The sequence below is a fragment of the Bufo bufo genome, chromosome 2 (assembly GCF_905171765.1).
Source record: "Bufo bufo chromosome 2, aBufBuf1.1, whole genome shotgun sequence".
Taxonomy (NCBI): domain Eukaryota; kingdom Metazoa; phylum Chordata; class Amphibia; order Anura; family Bufonidae; genus Bufo; species Bufo bufo.
In genome coordinates this window covers 142151121-142167615 of record NC_053390.1, presented here as the reverse complement: position 1 = coordinate 142167615, position 16495 = coordinate 142151121, and the positions used below count along the sequence as shown (strand labels likewise).

Genomic DNA, 16495 nt, shown 5'->3' with positions numbered 1-16495 from the left:
GCGCATAACAATCCACAAGGTGCATATTAAAATATATAACACTATATAACGATTACATTTATTATTGTAAATGTGACTCAACTGACCATAATGCCGAATCAGTGTGAAATAGGTCTTACCATTATATTGATATTTCCCTGCCTTTATTTCAGGCTGACATAGTACCTATACCTGAATTGGCTGCACAAAACTGACTAGGGTCTAGTGGTCACTGGTCTCTTCTGCACTGGGCTCTGATGCACTGGTCTCTGCTGCACTGGTCTCTGCTGCACTGCTGATATTTTCAAGGTGACATGGAAGAGGAACTGCAGGTCATTTTTCCACTCACTCCCTCAGATACTAGCTGAAACTGGATGCCAACAACCCCCCTTTCCCCTCGGACTGTCATTTTATTTCCATTGGTGGGGCAGTGAGACCTAACCAATCCCTCCCTCACAAGCCCTTTTCAGCATTTTCCTTGGTGTCAGTGGCTGGCCGGCATCACAGTTGGAAGGAAGGAATGAACGCTCTCTTTCCTTCCTGCTGTACGGAAGCGCCTTGTGTGTAATGCGCGTGTTGGGCGCGCATGCGCCTGGCGTCTCCGCTCCCCTGTATTGCCGCGGCCTGGCAAACAATCTTCCAGGGCCCGGTCCTGGGCCGCGGCCCGGTGGTTGGGGACCGCTGTTCTACAGACCTCGATCAGCCCTGCACTGAAGCTGTACAGCGTTGTATTTTGCTGTACAGCCTCTCCGGGGGGGGGGGGGGATGGGGGGGGGGGTGTTTGTTCTGTAACTGGGGCTACTATATCAATGGTCAATGGTGAAAAAAAAATATGTGATGGTAAATGTCCCCCAGAAGTTTTGTATGACCTTATGGGGGATGCAAAGTGTAAAATAAAATAAAATAAAACAATAAAGTGTTTAAAAAAATAAAAAATAAAAAGGTTTCACATGTAAAAAAAAAAAAATTCCCAAATTAAGTAATAAAAAAAATGTTAGAAATTGAAAAAAAAAATAAGAATTGACAAATTTGGTATTGCCGCATCCATAACGACCGGCTCTATAAATATATCACATGATCCACTTCATCTGATAAACACCATTAAAAAAAATTCAACTGTGTCAAGAAAAGCCATTTTTGTCACCTTACATCACAAAAAGTGGAATTCCTAGTGATCAATAAGGCGTGTACAAAATAGTAGCAATTAAACCGTCACCTCATCCTGCAAAAAATTAGACCCTAACTAAGACAATCGGTCAAAAAATAAAAAAGCTATGGCTCTGACTATGGAGACACTAAAACATTATTTTTTTTATTCAAAAATGCTATTATTGTGTAAAACTTAAATAAATAAGAAAAAGTATACATATTAGGTATTGCCGCGTCCGTAACGATCTGCTCTATTAAAATTTCACATGACCTAACCCCTCAGGTGAACGCTGTCAAAATAAATAAATAAAAACAGTGCTAAAAGAACCAATTTGGTCACCTTGCTCCATAAAGTGAAATAATAAATGATCCAAAAATCATATGTACCCAAAAATGGTATCAATAAAAACGTCAACTCTTCCTGCAAAAAATTAGCCCCTGCACCAGACGATCGGCAGAAAAATAAAAATATATGACGTTCAGAAAATGGAGAAACAAAAACATAATTTTCTTTTTCAAAAAATGCTTTATTATGTAAAACTGAAACAAAGTAGACATATTTTATATCATTGCATATAAGTAACTACTTGGTCTATAAAAATAGCACATGATCTACCCTGTCAGTTGAATGTTGTAAAAAATAAAAAATAAAAACAGTTCCAAAACAGTAAATTTTTGGTTACCTTGCCTCACAAAAAATGTAATATAGAGCCATTAAAAATTATATGTACCCCAAAATAGTACCAATAAAACTGCCACCTTATCCCCTAGTTTCCAAAATGGGGTTACTTTTTGGGAGTTTCTACTGTAAGGGTGCATCAGTGCGGCTTCAAATGGGACATGGCATTTAAAAACCATTTTAGGTAAATCTGCCTTCCAAAAACCATACGGCGCTCCTTTTCTTCTGCGCCCTGCCATGTGCCCTTACATCAGTTTACGACCACATGTGGGGTGTTTCTGTAAACCGCAGAATCAGGGTAATCAATATTGAGTTTTGTTTGGCTGTTAACCCTTGATGTGTTAAAGAAAAAAATTGATTAAAATGGAAAATCTGCCAAAAATTTGAAATTTAGAAATGTCATCTCCATTTTTCTTTAATTCTTGTGGAACACCTAAAGGGTTAACAAAATTAGTAAAATCAGTTTTGAGTAACTTTAGGGGTCTAGTTTATACAATGGGGTCATTTATGGGGTGTTTCCACTATGTAAGCCCCACAAAGTGAGTTCAGACCTGAACTGAACCTCTTTAAAATGACAGACCTGGTTCTGTGCAGGAATTGTTGTGCTTTTATTTCATGTTCCACTCTTCGGAGGTTTGGATGCGGTCTGATCTGTAGACAGCTCTCCATAATGTAGCAGGAAATAGCATTTTTGAAATATGAGATTTGTAAATTAACCATTAAACAAACTCAGGCTGAGAACATTGCAATACCACTGCCACAGAGGCCCCCTAGAAATGGAAGATGGGTTACTGCAGGTTCTGGTAGACTGAGAGTTGTGGATAGAAGACATGTCCCACAGTCTGTGGCTCTCCATAATTCATTTGCTGCACTTTCAGAGTGCAAGAGCAACATGGAAGATGGCTCAAGCACAGTGGGTGAAGAACAATCGTCTCCCATGCCTAAAGTATGCAAGACTGCAGCCAAAGACAAAAAGGAGAAGGTGAGGACTGATAGTAAGCAGCTGTTGGTGAGCGATTCCATCATAAGAGGTGTGAAGTTTGAGGAAAATGGTGTTGAGATGTCTCCCTGGTGCTACCGCTAGCAGGGATAGATGACGGATCCTTAATATTGTTAGGCAAGCAAAGCAAGAAAGGGAGGTAGATGTTATTGTCCATCTTGGGACAAATGATCTGGCTTGCAATGAGGTTTCAAAGGTGAAAGAAGCTTTTCACACACTTGGAAAGGGTATATGGGAGGTTGCATCAACTGTTTCATTCTCTGCAGTTTTGCCTGTGCATAACCTTCAGTATGACAGGAAGATTCGCATTAAGGAATTCAATGTATGGCTTGGTGATTGGTGTCTGAACCAAGGGTTTGGCTTTGTGTCTCATGTTAGCTCTTGTTGGAATGGAAAAGAAAGATGGTTTGCATCTTTCTCTCAAGGGAACGAATGTCCTCAGTAAACAGTTCCAAGTATTTGCTAAGGAGCATTTAAACTAGGAAAGGGGGGCAAAAGAGTGATAATCCAGCAGTCCGACTGCCCCCCGGAACAATGCCAGAAGATGCCAGTAGCACAAAGGTTAAGAAATGACAAGCTCAGATTCTTGTCTACAAATGCTCGCACTTTAGGGAATAAGATCAATGAACTTGAGGCTATAATGGCATCTGAGAATATAGATTTAGTGGCTGTTACTGAGATGTGGTTCAATGGGAGTAATGACTGGGATATAACAATACCAGGGTTCTCTCTATACAGGAAAGACAGAGAAGGCAAAAAGGGGGGAGGGGTGGCCCTGTATGTGAAAGCATAAAATCTAATTTGATACAAGTTAGCGAGAACAATTTAGAGTCAGTTTGGGTTACCTTTCAGCTTGATAATCATAGGGTAACTCGTGTAGGTGTGATATATAGACCACCTAGCCATGTCAAAGAATTAGATGATCTACTAGTTGAGGAAATAGCTAAAATGATATTGAAGGGGGAAGTTATCATTATGGGATACTTCAATCTTCCTGATGTAAACTGGAGAACTAAAATAGCTAGTTCTGCCAGTACAGAAATTCTAAATTCCCTACTGGGATTATCTCTACAGCAAGTAGTTGAGGAGTCAACCCGGAAGGAGGCCATTTTAGATTTAGTATTCACAAATGGGAATTTGGTATCTGATATTACTGTAGGTGAAAGCTTGGGATCTACTGATCACCAGTCAGTGTGGTTTTATTATAAGTACAGTGACTGAGTCACACCACACAAAAACAAAAGTTTTAGATTTTAGAAAAACTGACTTTTCTAACATTAGATTAGTGGTATACGAGTCCCTATCAGATTGGAACAGTTTCAATGAAGTCCAGGAGAAATGGGACTACTTAAAAGTGGCACTATTGAAGGCAACAGAAAATTGCATTAGGCTTGTCAGTAAAAGCAAAAAAAGGAAGAGACCACTGTGGTACTCAGCAGAAGTGGCCAAAATCATTAAAAACAAAAAGATAGCATTTAGTAATTATAAAAAAAAACAAAAGACGAGGATGACAGGCAAATTTATAAGATTAGGCAGAGAGAGAGGCCAAACAAGTTATAAGAGCTTCTAAACCACAGGCAGAAGAGAAATTAGCTCAGTCAGTGAAAAAAGGCAATAAGACATTCTTCAGATACATAAATGAAAAAAGGAAACTAAAACAAGGAATTACCAAATTAAAAACAAAAGGAAGGTATATGGAAGAAGATAAAGAACTAGCTGACTGCCTCAATGAATACTTATGTTCAGTTTTTACAAAGGAAAATGAAGGAAAAGGACCTCAGTTAGGAAGGAAGACTAATGAATCTTTTGATGCATGTGTCTTTACAGAGGAAGAGGTTCTAAGTCAGCTGTGAATTAAAACAAATAAGTCACAGGGGCCTGATGGGATACACCTAAAGCTATTAAAAGAGCTCAGTGGTGAACTAGCAAAACCATTAACAGATTTATTTAACCAATCACTGGCAACAGGAGTCGTCCCAGAAGATTGGAAATGAGCAAATGTTGTGCCCATTCACAAGAAAGGTAGTAGGGAGGAATCGGGCAACTATATGCCAGTAAGCCTGACATCAATAGTGGGGAAATTAATGGAAACCATACTTAAGGAGAGGATTGTGGAACATCTAAAATCCCATGGATTGAAAGATGAAAAACAGCATGGGTTTACTTCAGGGAGATCATGTAAAACTAATCTTATTGATTTTTTTGATTGGGTGACTAAAATAATAGATGGCGGAGGTGCAGTAGACATCGCTTATCTAGACTTTAGTAAGACTTTTGATACTGTCCCACATAGAAGGCTTATCAATAAATTGCAGTCTTTGTGCGTGGATGTCATGGTCTTACCTTCTTGCTGTTCTCCTTCGTTTGACATGTGCTGGCGGCCATCTTGGTTTCTGGGTTTCTTGTAGCCTCCCACCCTGCGGCTCCTCCTTCCCACCGGGAGGAGCTGGATGCCTAGCTCATATATATAGGAGGTCTGTGGCTTCAGTTCCTTGCTTGGTCCTCCTGTGTTCACATGCTTCTAGACTGCTGCTGCTTCTGGTTCCTGATCCTGGTTTCGTCCGACTACCCTGCTGGTTCCTGATCCTGGTTTCGTCCGACTACCCTGCTGGTTCCTGATCCTGGCTTCGTCTGACTACCCTGCTGGTTCCTGATCCTGGCTTCGTCTGACTATCCTTCTGGTTCCTGACCTCTGGCTTCGCAAAGACTCTGCTTCGGTTTCGCCATCCGTTTGGACTTTTGCTTTACAGCTTTATTTTCAATAAAGCCTTCTTATTTTCACTTATCCCTTGTTGTACGTCTGGTTCATGGTTCCGTGACATTAGGACCAAGCCATGAATTCTGACGGTACAGGGCCATCGTCGCTACCCACGCTGGTTGCCAGACTTGATCAGCAGGATCACCTGTTGGGTCGGTTCGCTGTGGCGTTGCAAACCCTGCTTGAACGCACGGCTCATTTCGCTCCCGTTGCCGATGGGTCGGTTGTCGCTCCTGGGCCCGCTCCTACTGCCGCTCCGGTTGTTGCGCCAGAGTCTACCCCGACACCTGTTGTTGCACCTGCGGTGTTTCGGGGTATGACCGGTTCTGCCCCTCTTCCACAGCGCTTTGGGGGAGAGCCAACTCAGTGCCGAGGTTTCCTTAACCAGGTGGGCATTTATTTCGAGTTGCTGCCACATGCCTTTCCCACTGAGAGATCAAAGGTGGGCTTCTTGATCTCGCTGCTCTCGGACAAGGCCTTGGCCTTGGCCAGCCCTTTATGGGAGAACAACAATCCGGTGGTTGCCGAGTTTTCCGGTTTTGTTGCTTCTCTTCGGAAGGTATTCGATGTGCCGGCTCGTGCTGCCTCTGCTGCGAAGCTCCTTATGTCCATCAGACAGGGTTCACGATCCGTAGCTGAATACGCCATTGAGTTTCGTACCCTGGCAGCAGAGGTGGGCTGGAATAATGAGGCTCTGGTCGCTGCTTTCTCTCATGGTCTCTCGGATGCCTTGAAGGATGAGGTTGCAGCTAAGGACCTACCAGTGGAGCTCGAGTCTCTTATTTCTTTCCTGATTTTGATTGACACCAGACTCAGGGAGAGACCTTCCTTTAAGGAGAGCCTGCGGAGGTTTTCTAACAGATTGGCGCCTACGTTTGTTGTCCCACCCGTGCCTCCCTCTCCTCCCACGCCTCCTGGGGATGACTTGTCTGGGGGTGAACCCATGCAGCTGGGGTTTGCTCGCCTGTCCGAGGGGGAGAGGGTACTCCGGAGACGCGAGGGCCGATGCATGTACTGTGGTCTCGGTGGGCATTTTCGGTTGGCATGTCCGAACCGTCCGGGAAACGCTCGCACCTGAGATCCTGTCGGGGGCAGATCTTGGGTGGAGTCTCCTCGTCCCCGGTTTCCCGTGTTGACAAACCACTGATCACTGTTGTCCTCTCCTGGGTCGGGGGCTCGGTGACGACCCAGGCGTTGGTGGACTCTGGTGCCGGTGGTTTGTTCATTGATAATGTGTTCGCTGCCGCCAATTCCATTCCTCTGCAGGCTCGAGGTTCCCCACTGGCTCTTGAGGCGATAGACGGCAGACCCCTTCTGCCGCCACACGTGACTCATGAGACCCTTCCAGTGGGGTTAGCCATTGGTGCCGTTCACAGAGAGTCGGTCTGCCTCCAGGTTATTTCGTCTCCACACTACTCGGTGGTCTTGGGGTACCCCTGGCTCCGGAAGCATAATCCGACTTTCGATTGGAGATCGGCCGAGATCCTCTCGTGGTCACCGCAGTGTGGGGCTAGTTGCATCCATGGGTCTGTCAAGTTGCTGTGTACTTCCTCGGACTCTCTGTTGCCTCCTGAATACGAGGAGTACCGGGATGTATTCGATAAGGTGCGCGCGGTTGCCCTACCTCCGCACCGCCCATACGATTGTGCCATAGAGTTACAATCTGGTGCCGTTCCTCCTCGTGGCAAAGTCTATCCACTGTCGGTAGCGGAGAATGAGGCCATGGAGGAGTACGTGAGGGAGGCGCTTTCACGCGGACACATTCGCAAATCCTCGTCCCCGGCAGGGGCTGGATTTTTCTTTGTGAAAAAGAAGGGCGGTGAGTTGAGGCCTTGCATCGATTACAGGGGTCTCAATCGCATCACGATCAAGAACGCTTACCCGATACCCTTGATTTCCGAGCTGTTCGATCGCCTTAAAGGGGCCACGGTCTTTACCAAACTCGACCTGAGGGCGGCATATAACCTGGTAAGGATCAAGGCGGGCGATGAGTGGAAGACCGCGTTTAACACCAGGACCGGTCATTATGAATCCTTGGTTATGCCCTTTGGGTTGTGCAATGCGCCCGCAGTCTTTCAGGAATTCATCAACGATGTTTTCCGTGACCTGTTGCAGCAGTGTGTGGTGGTCTATTTGGATGACATCTTGGTATATTCTGAATCCATGGAGGCCCACATTCTGGATGTCAGACGAGTGTTGCAACGGTTACGAGAGAACAAGCTGTTCGGTAAGCTTGAGAAATGCGAATTTCACCGATCCCAGGTAACCTTCTTAGGTTACATCATTTCCGCTGAGGGGTTCTCCATGGATCCTGAGAAGGTTTCGGCTGTCTTACAGTGGCCCCAGCCCAGTGGTCTTCGTTCCCTGCAGCGCTTTTTGGGCTTCGCCAATTATTATCGGAAGTTCATCAGGGACTTTTCCATGCTAGCCAAGCCTCTCACGGATCTGACCAGGAAGGGCAGTAATTCCCAGGTCTGGTCGCTCGAGGCCATCCGAGCTTTTGAGGCTCTAAAGTCCGCCTTTGTGTCGGCTCCGATTCTGTCGCATCCCAACCCTGGGTTGCCGTTTGTCCTCGAGGTGGACGCGTCTGAGACGGGAGTAGGCGCCCTTCTGTCTCAGCGTAGAACACCAGAGGGTCCTCTGCTTCCTTGTGGGTTTTACTCCCGGAAACTGTCTTCCGCGGAGTGCAACTATCAGATTGGTGACAGGGAGTTATTGGCCATCGTGCAGGCCCTTAAAGAATGGAGGCACTTGCTCGAGGGTTCGGTGGTTCCGGTCCTCATCCTGACGGACCACAAGAATCTGACCTACCTTTCTGAGGCCAAGAGATTGACACCACGTCAGGCCAGATGGGCTCTGTTCTTGTCACGTTTTAATTACGTGGTCTCCTACCTACCCGGTTCCAAGAACATCAGGGCGGATGCCTTATCACGGCAGTACTCCGAGCTGTCCAGGGAGGAGTCGATTCCGACTTCGGTCATACCTCCGAATCAGATCTTGGCCGCCATTCGCACCAGCCTGACCTCTCCCCTGGGTGAGCAGATTTTGGCGGCTCAATCTGGTGCTCCCTCTGGGAGACCCAACGGCAGATGTTTTGTGCCTGAGGAGTTGCGCACTCGGTTGTTGCGAACCTACCATAACTCCAAGACCGCGGGGCATCCTGGAAAGAATCAGCTGTCCTGGGCTGTTTCACGTCTGTTCTGGTGGCCTTCCCTACGTTCCGACATCGCCGCATATGTAGCGGCATGTTCCGTTTGTGCCCAGAGTAAGTCCCCTCGGCACCTTCCGTTGGGTCTTCTGCAACCCATAGCCACCGGGGAGCGCCCATGGTCACACCTGGGGATGGATTTCATTGTGGACCTCCCTGCATCCCGAGGCCATACGGTCATTCTCATGATTGTGGATCGGTTTTCCAAAATGTGCCACTGTGTTCCTCTCAAGAAGTTACCCTCTGCACAAGAGTTGGCCACGATTTTTGCCAGGGAGGTCTTCCGGTTGCACGGTTTGCCCAAGGAGATTGTGTCGGATCGGGGGAGTCAGTTTGTGTCCAGGTTCTGGCGCGCCTTTTGCTCCCAGTTGGGGATTCATCTCTCCTTCTCCTCGGCCTACCACCCTCAGTCTAATGGGGCCGCAGAACGATCCAATCAGGCCTTGGAGCAATTCCTTCGTTGCTATGTCTCCGATCACCAAGACAATTGGGTTGACCTCCTGCCTTGGGCTGAGTTTGCCAGGAACACGGCGGTGAACTCTTCCTCTGGGACGTCTCCCTTCATGGCCAATTATGGGTTCCAACCTGCCGTGTTACCGGAGGTATTCTCTCCCCAGGATATTCCGGCTGTGGAGGATCACCTTTCCGTCCTACGTGCTTCTTGGGTACTGATCCAGAAGTCCCTTGAGGTCTCTGTGCAGCGCCAGAGACTCCAGGCTGATCGCAGACGAGCGCCTGCTCCTTCCTACCAGGTCGGAGACCGTGTATGGTTGTCCACCCGCAACCTCAACCTTCGAGTGCCCACTCCCAAGCTGGCGCCTCGCTTTGTTGGTCCCTTCCGAGTGCTTCGCAGGGTAAACCCGGTAGCCTATGCCCTTGCGCTTCCTCCTGGCATGCGGATCTCCAACGTGTTTCATGTCTCCCTGTTGAAGCCACTGGTGTGTAATCGTTTCACTTCCTCGGTTCCTCGGCCTCGTCCGGTCCAAGTGGGTAATCGTGAGGAGTATGAGGTGAGCAATATCCTGGACTCACGCCTGGTCCGCGGTCGGGTGCAGTTTTTGGTCCATTGGCGTGGTTATGGTCCAGAGGAGCGTTCCTGGGTTCCCTCCGCAGATGTCCATGCTCCTGCCTTGCTCCGAGCCTTCCACGCACGCTTCCCTCAGAAACCGTTCTTTACTCCGCGGAGGAGGGGCCCTTGAGGGGGAGGTACTGTCATGGTCTTACCTTCTTGCTGTTCTCCTTCGTTTGACATGTGCTGGCGGCCATCTTGGTTTCTGGGTTTCTTGTAGCCTCCCACCCTGCGGCTCCTCCTTCCCACCGGGAGGAGCTGGATGCCTAGCTCATATATATAGGAGGTCTGTGGCTTCAGTTCCTTGCTTGGTCCTCCTGTGTTCACATGCTTCTAGACTGCTGCTGCTTCTGGTTCCTGATCCTGGTTTCGTCCGACTACCCTGCTGGTTCCTGATCCTGGTTTCGTCCGACTACCCTGCTGGTTCCTGATCCTGGCTTCGTCTGACTACCCTGCTGGTTCCTGATCCTGGCTTCGTCTGACTACCCTTCTGGTTCCTGACCTCTGGCTTCGCAAAGACTCTGCTTCGGTTTCGCCATCCGTTTGGACTTTTGCTTTACAGCTTTATTTTCAATAAAGCCTTCTTATTTTCACTTATCCCTTGTTGTACGTCTGGTTCATGGTTCCGTGACAGTGGACTCCCATATTGTTGAATGGATTAGGCAGTGGCTGAGGGACAGACAACAGAGGGTTGTAGTCAATGGAGTATATTCAGACCATGGTCTTGTTACCAGTGGGGTACCTCCAGGGATCTGTTCTGGGACCCATATTGTTTAATATCTTTATCAGCGAAATTGCAGAAGGCTTCAATGGTAAGTTGTGTCTTTTTGCTGATGACACAAAGATTTGTAACAGGGTTGATGTTCCTGGAGGGATACACCAAATGGAAAAGGATTTAGGAAAACTAGAGGAATGGTCAAAAATCTGGCAACTAAAATGTAATGTTGAGAAGTGCAAGATAATGCACCTGGGGCGTAAAAACCCAAGAGCAGAATATAAAATCAATGATACAGTCCTAACCTCAGTATCTGAGGAAAGGGATTTAGGGGTCATTATTTCAGAAAACTTAAAGGTAGGCAGACAATGTCATAGAGCAGCAGGAAATGCTAGCAGAATGCTTGGGTGTATAGGGAGAGGCATTACCAGTAGAAAGAGGGAGGTGCTCATGCCGCTCTACAGAGCACTAGTGAGACCTCATTTGGAGTATTGTGCTCAGTACTGGAGACCAGAAGGATATTGATACTTTGGAGAGAGTTCAGAGAAGAGCTACTAAACTAGTACATGGATGGCAGGATAAAACTTACCAGGAAAGATTAAAGGACCTTAACATGTATAGCTTGGAAGAAAGACGAGACAGAGGGGATATGATAGAAACTTTTAAATACATAAAGGGAATCAGCAAGGTAAAAGAGGAGAGAATATTTAAAAGAAGAAAAACTGCTACAAGTGGACATAGTTTTAAATTAGAGGGGCAAAGGTTTAAAAGTAATATCAGGAAGTATTACTTTACTGAGAGAGTAGTGGATGCACGGAATAGCCTTCCTGCTGAAGTGGTAGCTGCAAATATAGTGAAGGAGTTTATGCATGGGATAGGCATAAGGCCATCCTTTATATAAGATAGGGCCAGGGGCTATTCATAGTATTCAGTATATTGGGTAGACTAGATGGGCCAAATGGTTCTTATCTGCCGACACATTCTATGTTTCTATGTAACTGGTCCTTAAAAAGTGTTTTTTGGAAATTTTCTTAAAAATTTTAACATTTGCTTCTACAATTCTAAGCCTTCTAACGTCCTTAAAAAATAAAATGACATTTCGAAAATGATGCCAACATAAAGAAGACTTATGGGGAATGTTAAGTAATAAATATTTTATGAGGTATCACTTTCTGTTAAAGCAGAGAAATTGAAATTTTGAAAATTGCTAATTTTTGCTACATTTTGGATTATTATAAATAAAGGTGAAATATATATCGAACCAAATTTACCACTGTAATGAAGTTCAATGTGTCATGAGAAAACAGTCTCTGAATGGCTTGGATAAGTAAAAGTGTTCCAAAGTTATTACCACATAACGGGACAGATGTCAGATATGCAACATTAGACTCTGTCAGGAAGGGGGCAAATGGCCCGGATGTGAAGTGGTTAAGGCTTCTCATATTAGCGCAGGTACTTGGCACATATGTCAATGATATCATCAGCACAGGTATATATAGTGCTAGTTTATCAGTTTATCTTGCTGCTTCACTAGCAATCTACAGATGCAGCCGAGCTAAACTTGATGGTTAACATTGGTTAAGTAAAAATGGCACAAAAACTAACTCTTTCAATGGCTTTCAATGGCTTTTGTCACAAGTTGGCTTTATGAAGTTGTCAGGGTTAATTTTAGCTCGGCTACATCTGTAAGTGCTGTTTTTTATTTGCACTCTTGATGATAACTTTTGACTTGTGTTTGAATATATTGGCTCCATTTTCCTGTTTTTTCCTATCATGCCTGTTCTGCTACTATGTTTTTTTTGACTCTTGGTTTACTCTATGGCCTATCCATGTACCTGGACGTGTTTTAGGACTCTCTGCTGTTCTCCATCTGAGCAGCAAATTGTATTCAGTCCTTAAGCCTCATTCTAGGGACCAGTTAGAAAAAGCAATAGCCCCTTGAGGAGATAAAGGACATAGAACTTAAAAATCCCTTAGACTGTGCCTTGGTTTAGCTAGCCCCAAGCTAGATGTAGGCAAGAGGATCCACTTCTCCACGCTTAATGCTTACATTTAGGATGTCTAATTCCTTTGGTTATCCATACTTTTGTAGTCCGTACTCCTATCCAGTTATAAGAAAAATCAAAATTTTCTAAGAAATCACAGATCTGTACTACTCAATTAGCTATGTTCTAATCCAACTACATGTAGCACAGCTATATGAGTGATTACAATATTTTTTTTATATAGACAGAAGATTTTTAAGAAATATAACTTTTTATATTTGTAAAATAATAGATAGATATTGGCTCTTTTGAGAGAAATCTAATATTTAGTAATTTCAGCTGTATTTTACTCTTTAAACACATGCTTCTGTAATAGTAGGTACATTCATAATGGCTGCGCATGTAAATGTAGGAACTCCATTGTTTGGGCAGAGTTATCTTACATTGCTTTTTAAATTTTGTTCTCACGGGTACTTTATTAAATCCTACCTTTTATATAGATATCAGTATAGAGAGATGATAAAGTATTTGTTTGTAGATCTTTCCAATTTTAGTTGGATTTCTAGGCAATCATATGTCTAGAATGGACAATAGACATGAATTTGAAGATAGATCCCACCAGAGTTACTTGATTCCAGCCAAATCCTAAATCCAAACTATTGTCCCACAGTTATGTCTCCAACACTATTTTTACCGCCTTTCTGAAAGTTTCTGGAGTACAGAGTTTTTAATTGGCAATGATTTTAACATTGAAATTCAACATACCTGATCTCTCTTTCCCAGTTTTTGCTGTTGGTAGACCAGACCTTCCAATATCGACAGGTTTCAACAGCTCTTCATTTATGTGTATGGTTAAACAGTTGTGAACTTTTCAAGATCCTCAGAAGATACTATTGCACTTAGTATCTACAGCTTTATGGTACTCTTTGAGACATTTTGTTGAGATAGATTTTTATAAACCCATGGAAAGCACACCAGCCTAAGATCAAATAGAGCATGAAATCTTAATGTAATATGAAATAAAGACATAGTTGCTGAAGATATTTTGCTGTTTTACCAATTATCATATGAACATCCCTATTAGCTTATGGTTTAACATTTAGCAGATTCACATTCATTAACAGGGCTACATCTAAGTCCTTCTTGACAGCCCACTTAAAAACAGTCTGTTTTGCTGTCTGCAGGCTTTAATTAAGATGTGTTCAGCTCTAGCTCCTTTGCCCCCCACCCGCTGTGTCACAGACTGGCGATCAGACACTTTTAGATGGTCCAGCCCATGACTTTGACCTTCTGAGCAGTACAGCATTCCCGGGGGAACCGTTCAACTCATGAGTTCTGATTTCACACTTCCAGGATGCCTCGGCTCTTTTAACGATGACAGGGAGACAAAGGCCTTTAGAGCAGGCCGCATGGGGACTTGTTTAAATTGGAAACTAGAGAGGAGTCAAGGAACAAGGTTATGGGCTACAGAACAGTGCTTTTAATAAAGAGCTCACAGCTCTGGTTCAGTGCTATGGAGTCTGCTTCAATTCAATTAATTGAGCCATTTATCTGAATCATCTTACACCTCAATATTTCACACCAAAAATTCCTGATAAGCGTTGTCTTTAGCATAGCACTAATGCAGAAAAATTTTAATCTAAGTTTGTCAGTTACAGTGTATTACTGTCCTGGAGCAATAAAGGTCAGCACTTCTGCATTCATTAAAAATGCCCCGCATTTTCAAACAGGTACAACCTCAGACACATATTAATGACACATGGAAGAATAATTTAGCTCTTCAATATGCATATAAATGCATGGGGAGGCAACTCAACATATTCAAGTTCAGCTAAATTCTCCTGAATTCTTCTGGCATGCCCTCTGGACTAAGGAATGCTTCATGAAAGGAACAATGTTGTCAATGTGTTAACTAGGTTGTCCACTTTAGAAAGCCCTTTATGTAAGAAATGTCCCTAGTTGATCAAATGTGTTGCATGTGTCCCACTCATGGGATGCAGAGTGGTCAGCTGGCAGTAAATGCTTAGAGGGGTTGTCCGAGATTACCATGTTCAAGGCCTATCCTCCGGGTAGATCATCAATATGTTATCAGTGGGGGTCTGACTCCTGGCCAATCATCTGTTTGAATAGTCTGGACTGCTCTTGTGAGCTGCTATCCAATGGATGGTACTGTGCTTGGTAAGCTGAACTGCTTAATCATCAATTTTAAACAACCGGACAACCCCTTTAATTCTCCTGCAGCACCACCTCAATTGGTGATTACACAATGATTACACAGTGGTCGTTGAAATAAATGCGTTGCCAGAGTAATCTACAGATGTATTGTGTCCTCCAAAGCAAGAGACATGCTTTGTACCTGCCCTCCCCCCTATTAAATTAGTATCCACTAATAGAGTACTTGAAAATGGGTTTTCTAAGCCAGGAAACCTCTCAAAAATGGATTTCTTTCAGGGTACCCAACATTTTTTCAAACAGAACAGTGCAGTTTTTTTGATGGCATCTACAATGTAGACTCTTAATGGAGACTCTGGCAATAATGTGAGCACAGTCTTTGCATTTCCTGCATCCATCACAAACTGTAGGATAACATTATTAAAACAAATGTTTTAGGCAATCTGATATAGTCAACATTTTTGAAAGTTAGCATCCAACTAGGAGATCACTACAGCCACCAATTAGAACAGAGGGGAGGGGATATGAAGCAGCTCAATGAATATAGCAGTTCACACAGAAGCCACATTCTCTGCCAGGATCAAACTTCATAATTACACTACTGTTGATGGTAGAAATATGTCTATATTGCTCTTCCCAGCCCCTACCTAGTGCCGTTAACAGTTTCGCATGGTCAAAACTGCTGATAGACTTACCCTTTAAAGCTCTGTACTATTCCATCAGAGTACTGTCCATAAAATAATAGTACGGCATGTCACAGTGATGTTTATTCACCTTATATGATGCCGTTTAACTCCTCAATTGCTGCAGTCAATAGGGGCCACACCATCTGAGTGGTTTGACAGAGTTGAGATCCCTCCCTCTGTCCTCCATTCGGCAACCCGTAAACAATATTGCAGGGTAACAAGTACTTGGCATGACAGCCAGATGCTTGTTGAAGGGCCACAGACCTGCCATGTTCCAGCCTCTAATACTTTCTGCCCCTGGGAGAATGTATTAGCATGGTTGTCAGAATGAATATCTACTGTAATACAGGAGTATTACAGTGCATAGTACTAGCAATTGAAAGACTGAATCTTCAAGTCCCCCAAGGGGACTAAAAAACTGTGTAAGTTATTAATTTCAAGTTTTTATCTAAACTTAAAAATGTATGGGACTTTTTTTTTTTGCGGGGACGGGGGGTCATCTCACTTTACCAAAACAATTAAATAAAAAATTTGCAAAAGGTCCCTGGTATGCTGAAATGGTATCAATAAAATCTTTAGCTCACTCTGCAAAAAATGAGCTCACAAACAGCTTCGTCTGCAGAAAAATTAAAAAGTTATGGGTGTCAGGATATGGTGACATAATGCAATCTTTTATTTTTTCAATAAAAGAGCATTTACATTTTTTTTAAATCATAAAACGTAACAAAAAATGTATACATTTGCTGTCTTTATAATTGTACTGACGTGCAGAATAAAATCAAAATGTCGCAGTGAATACCGTAAAAAGGAAACCCTAAAAACAAAGATGGAATTGTGTTGGCTTCTTTTTTTTCCAACTGTGGCCCCCCCTTAATTTTTTTGTTTTTGTTTACTCTATGCAATTCTCCTGTTGTAACTCAAAATGGTGCCATTAAAAAACTTGTCCCACATAAACCAAACCTCATATGGCTATGTTAATGTAAAAATAAAAAGTTAAGGCTTTTGAAATGTGGAGATAAAAAAAATAAAAAATTTGCATAGTTCAGCAGATCTGTACCTATGACGCTGGCTGACCTGTTATATGTGCACTTGGCA

At 43.9% G+C, this 16495-nt stretch overlaps 1 protein-coding gene across 1 annotated transcript in view; it reads left to right on the top strand.

Moving 5' to 3' along the window:
• MCTP1 (multiple C2 and transmembrane domain containing 1) overlaps positions 1–16495 on the top strand; it is a 796241-nt gene that overhangs the window by 333940 nt on the left and 445806 nt on the right. The gene's annotated exons all lie outside the window — the stretch shown is intronic.